This window comes from Neolamprologus multifasciatus, chromosome 15, assembly GCF_963576455.1.
Source record: "Neolamprologus multifasciatus chromosome 15, fNeoMul1.2, whole genome shotgun sequence".
Lineage (NCBI taxonomy): Eukaryota > Metazoa > Chordata > Actinopteri > Cichliformes > Cichlidae > Neolamprologus > Neolamprologus multifasciatus.
Genome location: NC_140453.1, coordinates 13,245,494 through 13,258,131, shown reverse-complemented (window position 1 = coordinate 13,258,131; position 12,638 = coordinate 13,245,494). Strand labels below are relative to the sequence as shown.

Sequence of the window (12,638 nt, the reverse complement as noted above, 5' to 3'; positions counted from 1 at the left end):
GAAAGGCCAAAACGAAGATTAAAAAAAATAGCTTGAAGTCTTCTCTGGCTTCCCTGATCCAGCTGCCGAGCTATATTGTTCTGTCCATCTCCGACACTAATGCTGCCCTAATGAGCCTCCCTATAATGCTGACTTAACCACGGGGATGTGCTCCAAGGTGTAAGGTGACAGGGTTAATAGGAAGGAGGGGGAAAGACTTTGGGGAGCATAAGGAAGACAGAATGAAGTATTAGAAGAACACACAGCTACAGGTGTGTAGAGCAGCGTGATCTTTGATGTGTGCATCAGGGCTGAGGTTCAAGTGCATTTTAGCATTTTGAATATCTAGGAATTCTTTATTAAAACTACATTTGCATTTATAAATCTAAGATTATAAAAAATATTAAGGATTTCAAATGATTATACTCTCACTCTACTCGTCATTACAAAGGTGTACTGTGCTTTACACACATTAAAGCACAGTGCATCATCGTTAGGTATTATAGTATAGTCTACACTATACTATAGTAGAATAGTATAGGCATTTGTAATATAGTAGTTTAAGTAATTACTTCAGTGAGTATGATAGGGTTTGTGTAACATAATAACTGGATGAAATAGACAGCTTACTTAGTGTGTGAAGACTTCTCTCTAAACAATTGTGGTCCAACTCAAGCTGAATCGCTCTAACAAGCAACTATCGAATTCATAAACACAGACAGATTAACCAACACGTTGCAATCAGCGCTACCTGTGTGTGTCGTGTCTCTTTGCTTGCTCAGTTGGTTGCCAGCTTGTTTTATTCTGGTTATATTAAAAAAAATAAAGGAAGGTTGCCAAGCGCCTATATCTTTGGAAGTTGAACGGCCATCCTGCAGCAATTATGCCACTAGTTATGGAATTTCAGGCCTTTAAAGTTCTGGCTGGATAAGCAGTTAATCGGAATTTCTTTTTGACCAGTTTATAGTTAATAGTTAATTCCCATATTATCACAAACAAGCTATAACTGACCCCATTCAGGCACAAACTGATGCAGACAGATAGCAGACTGAATCCATCCTACTGGGTTTTTTTTTTTTTTTATCATCTTGATGCACCAAAGTCGCTCTAAAGTCGGCAGCTGATTGCGAGTAGTTGCAGACCTGTTCCAAATCTTCAAGGCAACCATTTCAAAGACATTGAGATCACAAGTTTATTGCACACTATTGTGCTAAGAGATCTCCAACAAGTGTTTTCCCCTAGTGTGACTGTAGAATAATGCTAATAGCTTTACAATACATTATTCACTACTATCACACCTAAACCTTTAGTGGGTCAAGTTTCACTGTCAGTAATGTGGGTGCCATGCGCCCCAGTAGAAGAACAATGCACACTTTAAAAGAGCATAAAATTGTGCCATTAATATTAAATATTGAGAATGTAATCATATTGTAAGTCTCAGACAGTGGAATACTCTTATAACATTAGTGAGTTGATTTCCCCCCCCCCCCCCACAGAATAGGATTTCGCCTGTTACAGAGACTAGCTTGGAGAAAACTGACTATCAATAAGTACAAGAGCTGTTAGGAGAGTCAATAATGCATTTCTTACCACCATGCATAGCAAATCAGGCTGTAATGGCAATCTGAAAATGACTATTGAAAACGAATGCTATGTGTATTTTTGCCCCGATCAGCACAAAACGCGTTAAAGTTCATAAACACAACTGCAGACAGGAAAATCAAAAATAAATCAGTCCACTCTGTAAACCTTAATGCCATGGAATGACATCAAATGACATTGTGTAAAAGCCCTTTTCAACAATCTGTCTGGGCCTCTGCATGCCGAAAGCAAACCTTTCTCTCCACCTCGAATGGGCTCGGTCCACACAGTGCCTCTTTAAGCAGGGAGAGGCTCGCAAAGACAGACTCAAGGCTGGAGTATTGACTCACCAGTCAGCACCTTATCACGGTGAGAACATACACACATGAAGAATGAGTCTATGGTGCAGCAGATAAGACGGCAGGTAAGCGGAAGGGTCATGGGTACAGAGGGTAGACTGTAACTGCAATATATAGGCTGAGCATACATATCTGCTTTGTTTCACTTTGGTTTAGACAGAGGTCAAACATGAGAGACTGACAGAGAAGGATGTAGAGAGGAAGCTTATACAGGTTAATCTGCCTTTTAAGAGTCCACAGAGCTGTCAAAAACACGTTTGAGCACTCTGTATGTGCGAGTGGAGGAAAGACACATAAATGCACAAGAATGTGCATTCCCAGACATGCACCCACATAGACACACACTGAGTTCAAGGGGCCTCTGAGTTCAGGGCAGTAGGTGTTAGATTACAGCAGCGAGGCCATCCAAAGCGCCGCCTGGTTTTATCTTTATTTAACTGCTGATTAGAGCAACTCTTTGAAGGCTCCTTTAATTGCCGCAGTGATAGGGCTCTTAAAACTGAGAGGCTTTTTTCACCTCTTTTATTGATTTCTCCACTCATGCCACCATAAAAACGCCCACGCTCCCATCTACAAGGCTGTCTGTTTCTCCCTCTCTGCTCTTTCCCTCTCCTACTGCTTTTGTCTTTGACCACCCTTCTTGTTCTTGTTTTTCTTCTTTACCCGTCCCACATTTCATCACTTGGTTTAAATCTTGTCTGCTTTTATCCTTGTCTTGTGTTTCTGAGTAAAGTTTTTGCTCTCTAGACTGAATTAGTGACTGATTCTAACAATATAGACTGAAGCCCCGAGGCAAAAATTTAAAAACAAAACTTGTGACCCGCCCTGTAACTTTTGATTTAAATATTTCAGCAATCCTTTTTAAGACAAGACGTTTTAAACGCGAACTCAGAATAGAGGGTGCTAAAGTAACGTGATGACAGATTGAGAGTCAGTGACAGGTTTGTATTGAAAGTGCGGTATCTCAGCGGTTTGTCACACACCAGTCTGTCGTCACTTTCAAAGAAACTCCAGCTTATTTAACATAAATTTCTAAGTAAACATCGTCTGCAGTCTCTTTTATTGTTCACATTCATTTATGAAGTCGAGTTTTTAATGTTTAAAGATATTTTAACAGCATTTTATTCATTACACGGTTCTGGTTCTTTTTTTTATCGAAAGGCAACAAATAAATTGTCATCAACACCTCAAGTTGTTGGCGACAAGAGAACAACTACATCTAAGTGTGCTTGATTCAAACAACAATTTCATATCCAAACTAGACTTGCCATCTTCTTATTGTATGCCTTCAGCAAACTGCCAGCCAGTCACACCCAGAGTGCTGAGAAAACACAAGAAATCCACAAATTTTAAAATGCACCACAGAAAGTCTCTGCTGCCAACCAAGTGTCTTCACTTTTACACAGTCTTCCCTTCTGCTGGCATTGAGTATGGGTGGAACAAAATATTAATACAAAAAAACATCTTTCATAGCAATCTATAATTAATTTTCACGGTCCTGTGAAAGTATCCCACACAAGTAATTAGCTTGTAGAACCACATTTAGCAGCAATAACTGGAGTAATCATTTTATCTACGACTTTATCAATCGCTTACATAGTTGTGGAATAATTTTGGCACACTCTTCTCTTCTGCATTGTTTCAGTTTATTGAGGTTTGTGGGTATTAATTTATGCACAGTTCTCTTAAGGTCCTCCCACAGCATTTCCTTTCCTGCTGTGCCGGGATCATTTAGCAATCGGAAAGACAGCTTCACATTTGTTTCTAATATTATTGTATCATTGAGGGTTTTTACCTTACATAAAAAGCACACCCAGGTGATTGTTGTTGTGATTTGAAACAAACTGAATTGAATACTTTGATATCCATGTTGATGGTTGACTGAGTGATGGTGTCCAAGCCCTGTGGCTGGAAAACATCCTAAATCATTACCCTTCCACCAACGTGCTTGACAATAGGTATGGAGTGTTTTTGATGATATGCTGTGTTTGGTTTTTACCAGATGTGTATTATGGCCAGAATCTATACTTTAGAGTCTAGTGGTTTGTTAAACTGTGCAAACTGACATGACGACATTTTTCAATACCAAAATGCTAACTGTACAATTTTTAGTATCATAAGCATCATTATATTTGGCTAACATGTATCTAGTATATAGTATAATGCATCTAAGTCAACTAACTTTATACTAATATTAGTAGAATACTCTGCAACTATCTAGTTTGTGTCCTGACTACAAAACATAATGTTAACGTTTTGAATAAATGTTCAAACAACTTATTAACCCTTTAAAGCCGGTTTGCATAACTTGTTTTAAATCCCGGTAGCACTGCAACCACTAATCTAGCGCAATAATTTTTTTGCATATAAAACCGGAGGAGTTGTACTTACATCTTATGCCATCAGCTTGTCCTAAGTCACAGTTTCTTCCACATATAGCTTTGCAAAAACTGCAGAAAAAGCACTTGCAGCAACAAAAACATAATATTCCAGGAACAGGCTTGCCAATCCGATCAGCTGTTTGTAACAATTCCTATGTCCATCAGCGCAAACTATCGTATGTCCGCCATGACCTGCCCAGAACCGGAAGTTACGTCATGTTGCAGAGATGTAGTTTTTTACCATCAGGGCCTTATGAGCCTATACTTGTGTTTTAAAAAGTTATGTTTGACTTTATGACTTTCTGTGTCGTTTCTGGGATGCTTAGGACTCATATTGCACTGCTGGAAATAATTTATTTTGATGCATATGCTGGGGTTTTTTTTGCATTTTTTTTAAATTTGCATTATAATATTTATTTTCGTTTTTCCTGCAGTATATAAAAATTGGTGTATTTCAAAAATAAAACTATGAAGACACTTAAAATAAATTTCCTGTGGTGGGAAACTATTTTGTGCAACTTTCTTGTATTTAAAGTTTAGAGGGATAAGCCTCTTAAATTTCTCTAACTAGAAATATATGTTAAAAAAACAAAAACGATTTTCAAATTTTTTGTAGTTTATTGCACTTTTTTGCAATTTATGTAATTACTATGCACTTAACGCATACATATTATTAAAATGTGGGCTATACTGGTTGTATTGATGTATATCAACTTGAAATGCTCCCAGAAATGGCACTACAGCATGTAAAAATATAATATAAGCTCTGGCGGACTTGGTTCTATGGTAGGTCTTAAAGGGTTAATAAAGTTAATAATTAAGTTTATGGGATAATCATTTTGTTTTGTAATCAAATCAAAAATCATCTATTGGTCATTATTAGTCATTATTGTGAGAAACACAAAGTACTAGTGTCTTGATGCATGCTCAAACATCCAAGTAAGGAATCCCAAAAAATTTATTCTGTTCATCCGGACATAGCTTTTTCTACTAGTACTACTAGTATTTTAAGCGAATGAATTACTCCACTTTTGTTGAATAATGGCCAAAAAAATGTTTCCTTAGATCAATAAGGAAATAAAAATCTAAAACGTTATCACACTGTAGCCAAGTACAGGATAGGGTAGGGGAAGTTAAAGTAAGATGGAGAGAATGGGCCAATAGCTAGATTTGTAGGAGGGATAAAGTGAGTTGTGTGGAGAAGAATGACTGGAGCCACAGGTAAAGTTGCTATGAATTGTATTAAACTATTTAGCAACAATTTAACAGCATTTCATGAACAGAAATGAAAACATAAAATAAAATACAGTGAAGACAATAATAATAACAATCAGAATCCTATCTGAGCTCAGATATGTCAGTCTTGCCGGCTTAATAGTCAGTGTTCAGTCAAGTCAAATCCAATATGTCAAAAGTCTGTGATTGGTGCGATTTCGTCCTACCGCACTGTTGCAATTGTTCGTGAGAGAAGAGCAACCTGCCCTTCTGGGCCAACTCGGAATAGCTGTGGTTCGGTTCAAAGGGAAAGGCTCGCCATCTTCCTCGTCAGGAAGAAATCCAGGTCTCACGATCCCATAAAAAAACCTAGCCTGTAAACAACAGGACTACTACTAATTCAGTTCACACTCTAATGATATACTGTACATGGCCATATGTGTAAATAATGCAAGTGCTATAACAAAACAAGCACAAAACATTAATTCTAATTTCTAACTATAGTCTATACAGTGCATCTTAATCATGAATGCAATCTTTAAATCACAATCAGCTTATTCATCAAGGTACACATTTCTATCAGAAATCAGAAATAAACCATAAACTATGGTAGATTATTTTTTTACAGTATTGCCCTTTAACTGAATTACAGGAGCATTGCTTTACACTGCATAGCAATGAAGCAATATATTATTTACACTCAATGTACAGAATAAATTTACCAAAAGAATATACAAAACCCACAGGCTGTAGTTTTACAGTATGTGGTAACGTATCAGCACAGTAAGAATACACACGGACATCTATCCAGTGCCGCTTGAGCATCAAATGTAACAAAAATAAAGTAGATTCATGACCTTTAAGATCAAAATTAACTTATTCCATCATCTTATTTTAGTGAATTTAATATTCAACAAGTAATACTAGAATATCATCAGCACACAAGCTGAGTGCTCAGAATGGCTGAACTCCGTGGGAAACCCCGTGTGTTCTCCCACAGTGTAAACGTGGTCAGCTACAGCTACAGCTATAAGCACCAGGCTAGTTAGCTTTTCAATTAGCCTGATTCGCCCAGTCCCAGTTTAACTCACCAGCACACTTCTAATGTTCAACTCTCAGAGAGGTTCTTGTCCACTTCATCCGCTCCCGTGCAGATCTACAACATTGAAATTGGGCCATTATATTCCCCGTTAACTTCTTGTTAGCTTTTTAGCTTCAAGGTTATCTTAACAGCTTCTGACTCACCGCGATGGTTTCAAGATCCAAAATGTTCACAACAAATCAGGTCCGTTTCTCCAAGGTCCATGCAGATCTCCGGTATGGATATTTGCTCAATATATCAAGTTAATAGTTCTTTTCCAGCAAAAAGCTTGGCGGTGAAAATCAGCTCTGTGTCTGAGCACATGACGGTACAGACAGTGTTGCCAACTCCTCAGTAAGGAAAATCGCTATTGGTTGTCCTAAAAGTCGCTAGAAGTCGCTAAATACGTCATCACCTAATTTGCATAATTGGTCATGCTAATGTAATTGTAACCTATGCTGCTGGAGAGAGAAATAACATCGTGGACGAGACATAAAGTGAGCAAAAAACGTCCTAAATGCATTTAGAGTTTATTTAGAACTACAAATTAAATTTCTTTTAGCAATTATTGTTTTTTGTAATGTCTTTCACGTCTTTTTTTAGCGACTTTTTTTTAGAAAAAAAGTCGCGACTTTTTTTTAGAAAAAAAGTCGCTAGGGGGTCTGAAAACTCGCTAAATATAGCGACAAAGTCGCTAAGTTGGCAACACTCAGTACAGAGCAGGGGGAGGCGAGGCTTGTTCCTTCCTAACCAGTAGGGGTGTTAAATATACTCTTTGGGTTTTATTCTTATATTTATAGTATTTATCTTTTATTATTGATTTACTTTTGATCAACTCAGTGATTAACAGAGTAATGATGAATCACAATTAACAATAACAATGTTGTAGTGTGTTACTGAGTTGTGTAAACTCACTGGGTTACAACACCATTTCCCATTAGATATGTATGTAAAATTCAGTTGTAATTACTTTTCAATGACAATACTATTACTGGCAAAACTGCAGTTCAAACACCTGAGAATGTAAAAAACATTAAACCCCCAACTCACTTATAATGATTGCTGCTTCACTTCTGTCTGTTTCTACTTTTGATAGGCATTAGGTTCACTACAGAGTTTCTGCTGCTGAAAGACACAGTTTATGACTGTCTTGACAGGACAAGTCCACTGGATAAGGTCTTGACCTCTGGTCTCACATCCTAAAGTGTGCTGATTCAGCTGGCCTCTTTCGTCTGGTTGCCATTTCATTTGCACATGACCTCTGTCACAGCTCAATTTCAAGGGCATGGAGTTACACCTCATGTCTCTCTTCTCATCAAGGCCATGACACTTTTTTTCATTGATTATCCAATCAGGCAATAACACCACATGCATATAACTTTGTGTTTATTTGACTATTACCCACCTGATCTGGAATTGAGGTTGAGATGCATCAAAGTGTCTGTTGAATAAAGCAGGTATTGATTACATTTGAACTTTATATTTCAAAATACATCTAAATACTCATGATGACATAATATCTAATCTCAAACACCTGCTGATTTGGTCAGATCACACCCTTGGGTGAGAGTTGTAACCTTGAAGATTCTGTAGCAAAGCTGCTGCTGATCCTATTACAGCATAATCAGTCTATGTCTGGCTCCTGTTCTGCAGCGTCAGCCCTGGGTTTGTATTGATTCCATGTAGAAACAACAGAATCGCTAACCTTTCATCATTGACTGTGAAGGAAAATAAATACTAGGCTTTTGTGATTCTGTTGTGTGGAAAGCAACTCAGTACCAAAGGCAATTTCACAGTACTAATTGTAAGCCAACAGTAATAATTTCAATAAACTTTTGAAAAACAGTCACAAAAGTTACTGCATTACCAATATAATCAATGCAGAGACTGATCTGTGTCTAGCAATTGGTGATTAGATATTTACCACTGCAAGCAGGTTTCTTTTATTCAAAACAAAGCAGCCCTTAAAAAGTTCATATTCTAACAAACAACATTTAGTTTTTTTGATAATTTCCTTTATCTCACGCCTCGTGGACTTCTTCTGCTCATTCTCGGTACCTGCCATAACAGCCGAGCTTAAGACTGGTATCCTGAAACAGATTAGAGGTATTCATTAGGGATTCTTAATCAACTAATTTACAGTGCAGTCCCTTGTACACAGAACCTTGTATACCTCAGACCTTTTGAAAGTCCTGACATACCGTCTTTGACCTTGAACAGGCAAGGGTGCCTAACTGTGGTTGTAATGAAAGGAGGGGAAAGGGATAAATAAAAGGCTGGGTGAGCGGGGGATTAAAGGGCAGAGAATGTTGAGGGACTAGAATGTCCAAGAAGAGGGTTAAGGATGAAAAGAGGGTGGAAAGGCATCAGGTACTAAAAAAATAAAAAGGAGACATAAATATGGAGAGGTGTCGGTGCCACACAGAGGGAGATGGGAAGTAAGTAACAAGGTTTGATTTGGTAATCCTATCACTGACCTGCTTTTTTAAGGCCAAACAACAATGTGACAGCAGCTGACTGATTCAGCCTAGACACCAACAACCAACCCCGCACCCCATTTCTAATCCTGTCAGCTGACTGACGTGGTTGCGCCCTCCACTAAATCAGCTGATGGATGCCACGCCATCACCCCGCTAAGGGTCCTGACAGCTGACTAGGTCCCCTATTCTCCGACGACCCCCATTCCAACTGCACACTGCATACACCTCCATTACTGCTGGTGCACTGTGCAACAACAGACCTTCTGGTTATACATTTTTAATTTGCTTGAAGGATTAGACTTAAGTGACGATTACAGACTAATCAACAAGTCGACCTTGACTATTGTCTTGTCGTAATCATCCAAGGCGTAATCCTAACCTTTCCCAGTGACAGACACAACACCTATTTAGCCACTTTGTTACACAACACTCATTTAGCCACTTTCTTATCCTCAGATCAGCCAGGTTCAAATCCGAACGGTCATTTGTCAAGCGTGGGCATTCTTGCAGTGAGGACAGGATTAGAGTGACAGAATCTGGGTTACAGACACTACACAGTCCATCTGTTGTTTTGGTTTTTCCTTTATAACGACCACAAGCAAGGCTTCACCTCCCTCTGCTTCATTCTTCATTTCTCCAAATGAAAACAGTCGGGGCGGAAATGTAAATGCAAACAAAATTAAATGATTTGTAATCATTAATCTAACAGAAATAAAGATACCAAATATCAGATCTTAGTGTTTTTTAACAAAAGAAAGTTAAGTAACGTAAGTAAGGTGGGACATGAGCACGTTTACCCCTTTGTTGCATCACCTGTTCATTAATAACCCTCTTTGTTTTCAGAAACAACAGAACTATCCATGCCATTTTGGAAGCTACATTTTTCTCTTTCAAACTTGATATACTCACTTACTGAACTTGTCCTAAACCAATGCAGTGATGTGTAAATGTCAGAAGACAGTTTTCTCATTAATGGTTAGCAAGGAGCAACTCCACTAGTACCAAAAGGTCAATTCTTACCTTTGTCTTTGAGAAAATGGCCCACCTTTGTAAATGTTTTTTGAATATGTTTGTATTTTTTATTGGTGGGTTAAAGTCTTCTGCAATACAACACGGTGTTCATTTTGCACACTGTGGATCAATTTAAAGCAAAAGTAGACAGTAGAATGTGTAATTTTGGAAAAAGCGTATATAAGCATGTAGTCCCTGACAGTGTTGGTCAAGTTATTTGAAAACTAATTACTGATTACTTCCCCAGAAAATTAATCCAGTTACTTTACTGATTACTTATTTTCAAAAGTAATTAATTACTTAGTTACTTTTTAAAAACACGATTTACAACCTGAATAGGTGATAAGGCGATAGATCTTTCAGCCCAATTCTACTTTTTCTACATAATCCATCATACAAAATGTAATCAAATGGAAAAGTCTCTTTTTAAAACTTGTTTTATTAGTTTTAATCTTTTAACTTTACGCATCAAGCAAAAATGTAATTATATGCAGCATTCTCTGACTGGAAGAAATTTGTTTAACATTTAAACCTATTTTCTGCACATTCCAGCACATAAAATAATTTTTTTGTGTGTGTGTTTACACTCAGTCTTTCAAATAGATGCAAGTAAAACACAGCAGAAAATAAATAAAGTCAAAGACTAGCGGTCCTGTTGCTCTATTTTCACCTGTAAAGCAGGAGTGGGGTAGGCGGAGGTTTACCCTGGTACAGGTGTGCCGCAGCGGTCAGTTGAAGAATCCGCGAGTTTCTCTGAATTTCCCATTACGTCGTAGCGCACTCGGTGCTTGCTTGGAAGTTTAGGGGGGTTTGTTTTCTTCCCACGCACAACGGACACTAATTTTTGTAACGCGTTACTGCCCATCTCTGGTCCCCGATATTCTTAATTTCAACATTATATATGTTGTCTTTGTACTTTTTTCAAAATAAATATCGGGTGTACATTTCACACATCCCTAACTTAACTTTCACAACAAACAACTGACTTTAAAGAGATAGTGTGGTTTTTGAAATCACTAAAAAGGAAATATGTTTTTCTCTTGAACTCCTGATCCATGAAAGCAGAATAATAGAGTTCATGGCAAACAACTCTTCTTACTTATCTTCCTCTCTCTGTCTGTTCCCCTTTGTCTTTATCTCTCTTCATCTATATTTCACTATTCCAGTTTCCAAGGCGAATAAACTAAATAATCCCTCTTAGCAATTTCTACATGGACACACTCAACATACACTTCTTGTATGTTGAGTGTGTCAACATACAAAAACATCTTGTATGCGCCTGTGCTCACATGTGAGCACAGGCGCATTTGAACACACTATGTATTTAACACACACACTATTTTGTTGTTTTTCACAGACTGACTCAAACACACAGAAATTCTGGGACTCTTCTTTTTGAAGAACCTCAAAAAACAATTAATAACTAAGCAATTAATGCATATTTAATTACCACAGGATTAAGCTAATACTCCACTATAGACAGTGTTTACATGAACACGCCATTGTAATCTTTGTAATCACATTAAAGTACATCTGATGTAAGGCTCACCTTTTTACCACATTCAGTTGACTGTGACTGGACACAGATGTTTCAACAGTCACAGGTAACTGAATGCTGCTGCGATTGTTGTTTTGCATTTTATAAAGCTCACAAGTGCAGCGAAGTGGATGTAGAAATTCTTTCACAAAGCACAAATGTTGTAAAACAACTGATGTTGTGAACAAGTTTTCTAAAAGTATACAAAATGATCATTTAAATGTTTATTTATGCGGTTGAAGTAAATCAAATCAAATCAAAATTTATTTCTATAGCACATAAAAATACAACAAAGTCGACCAAAGTGCTTCACAGTCGGTCAGAGCAATCCGGTCGTTAAGTGATGACGTGACAAATCCTACTTCCAGGCCTAAAGTAGTCTGCGTTTAATATGGCTTTTGTGTTGTTAACATGTTTAATGTTTTGTATTTTCTTCTATTTAATCTCAAAAAGCTCCTAAAACAGTCAGTTATCACTGTTGACCTCCCTCGGCTTTTATTACCGCTAATCATTTATTTAAGCTCAGTTTTTAAAACCTTAGGATGTAACTACAGCCCAGCCCATGCAGCAGTATATGAATGACTAACTTCGTATTGTGGATGGATTATCTCAGTTGTTCTCCTGGCTGAAGTTTGGTCCTTTTACAGCATCCTGCCATGCGATTACATTTGTTCCTGACCACCGAGAACACTCACGTTAACTTTTATCCAGTGGAAAAAAAGTTAGCTTGTTTATATTATGCTAACATAGCTGTGTCGCTAGCGGTCACGTAGCACATCATTATATACCAACTAGCCAAACTTCAGTAACCCTACAAACGTCACTGCTGTTTAGTTTTCTGTCTTAATTTATGTTGGAAGTGATAACAGAGCTGTACGTTTTAATTTGTTTCCAAAACCCTGCAGTCAGGACATGCTATGTGGTATTTAGATAGAAGCTAGCGAGCTAACTTCCTGCTAACTTCTAACTCCGTTAAATGTCATAAATTCCGTTTTCATGGATGCCTGGATGTTA

At 37.7% G+C, this 12,638-nt stretch overlaps 1 long non-coding RNA gene across 1 annotated transcript; it reads right to left on the bottom strand.

The window, feature by feature from the left end:
• Positions 1-1,466: 1,466 nt before the first annotated feature.
• Positions 1,467-11,318, bottom strand: LOC146501732 (uncharacterized). Its single transcript, XR_014869614.1, has 2 exons — positions 6,607-11,318; positions 1,467-5,889 (listed from the first exon to the last, which is right to left on the bottom strand). It is a non-coding gene; the product is annotated as an uncharacterized LOC146501732 (long non-coding RNA).
• Positions 11,319-12,638: the final 1,320 nt, after the last annotated feature.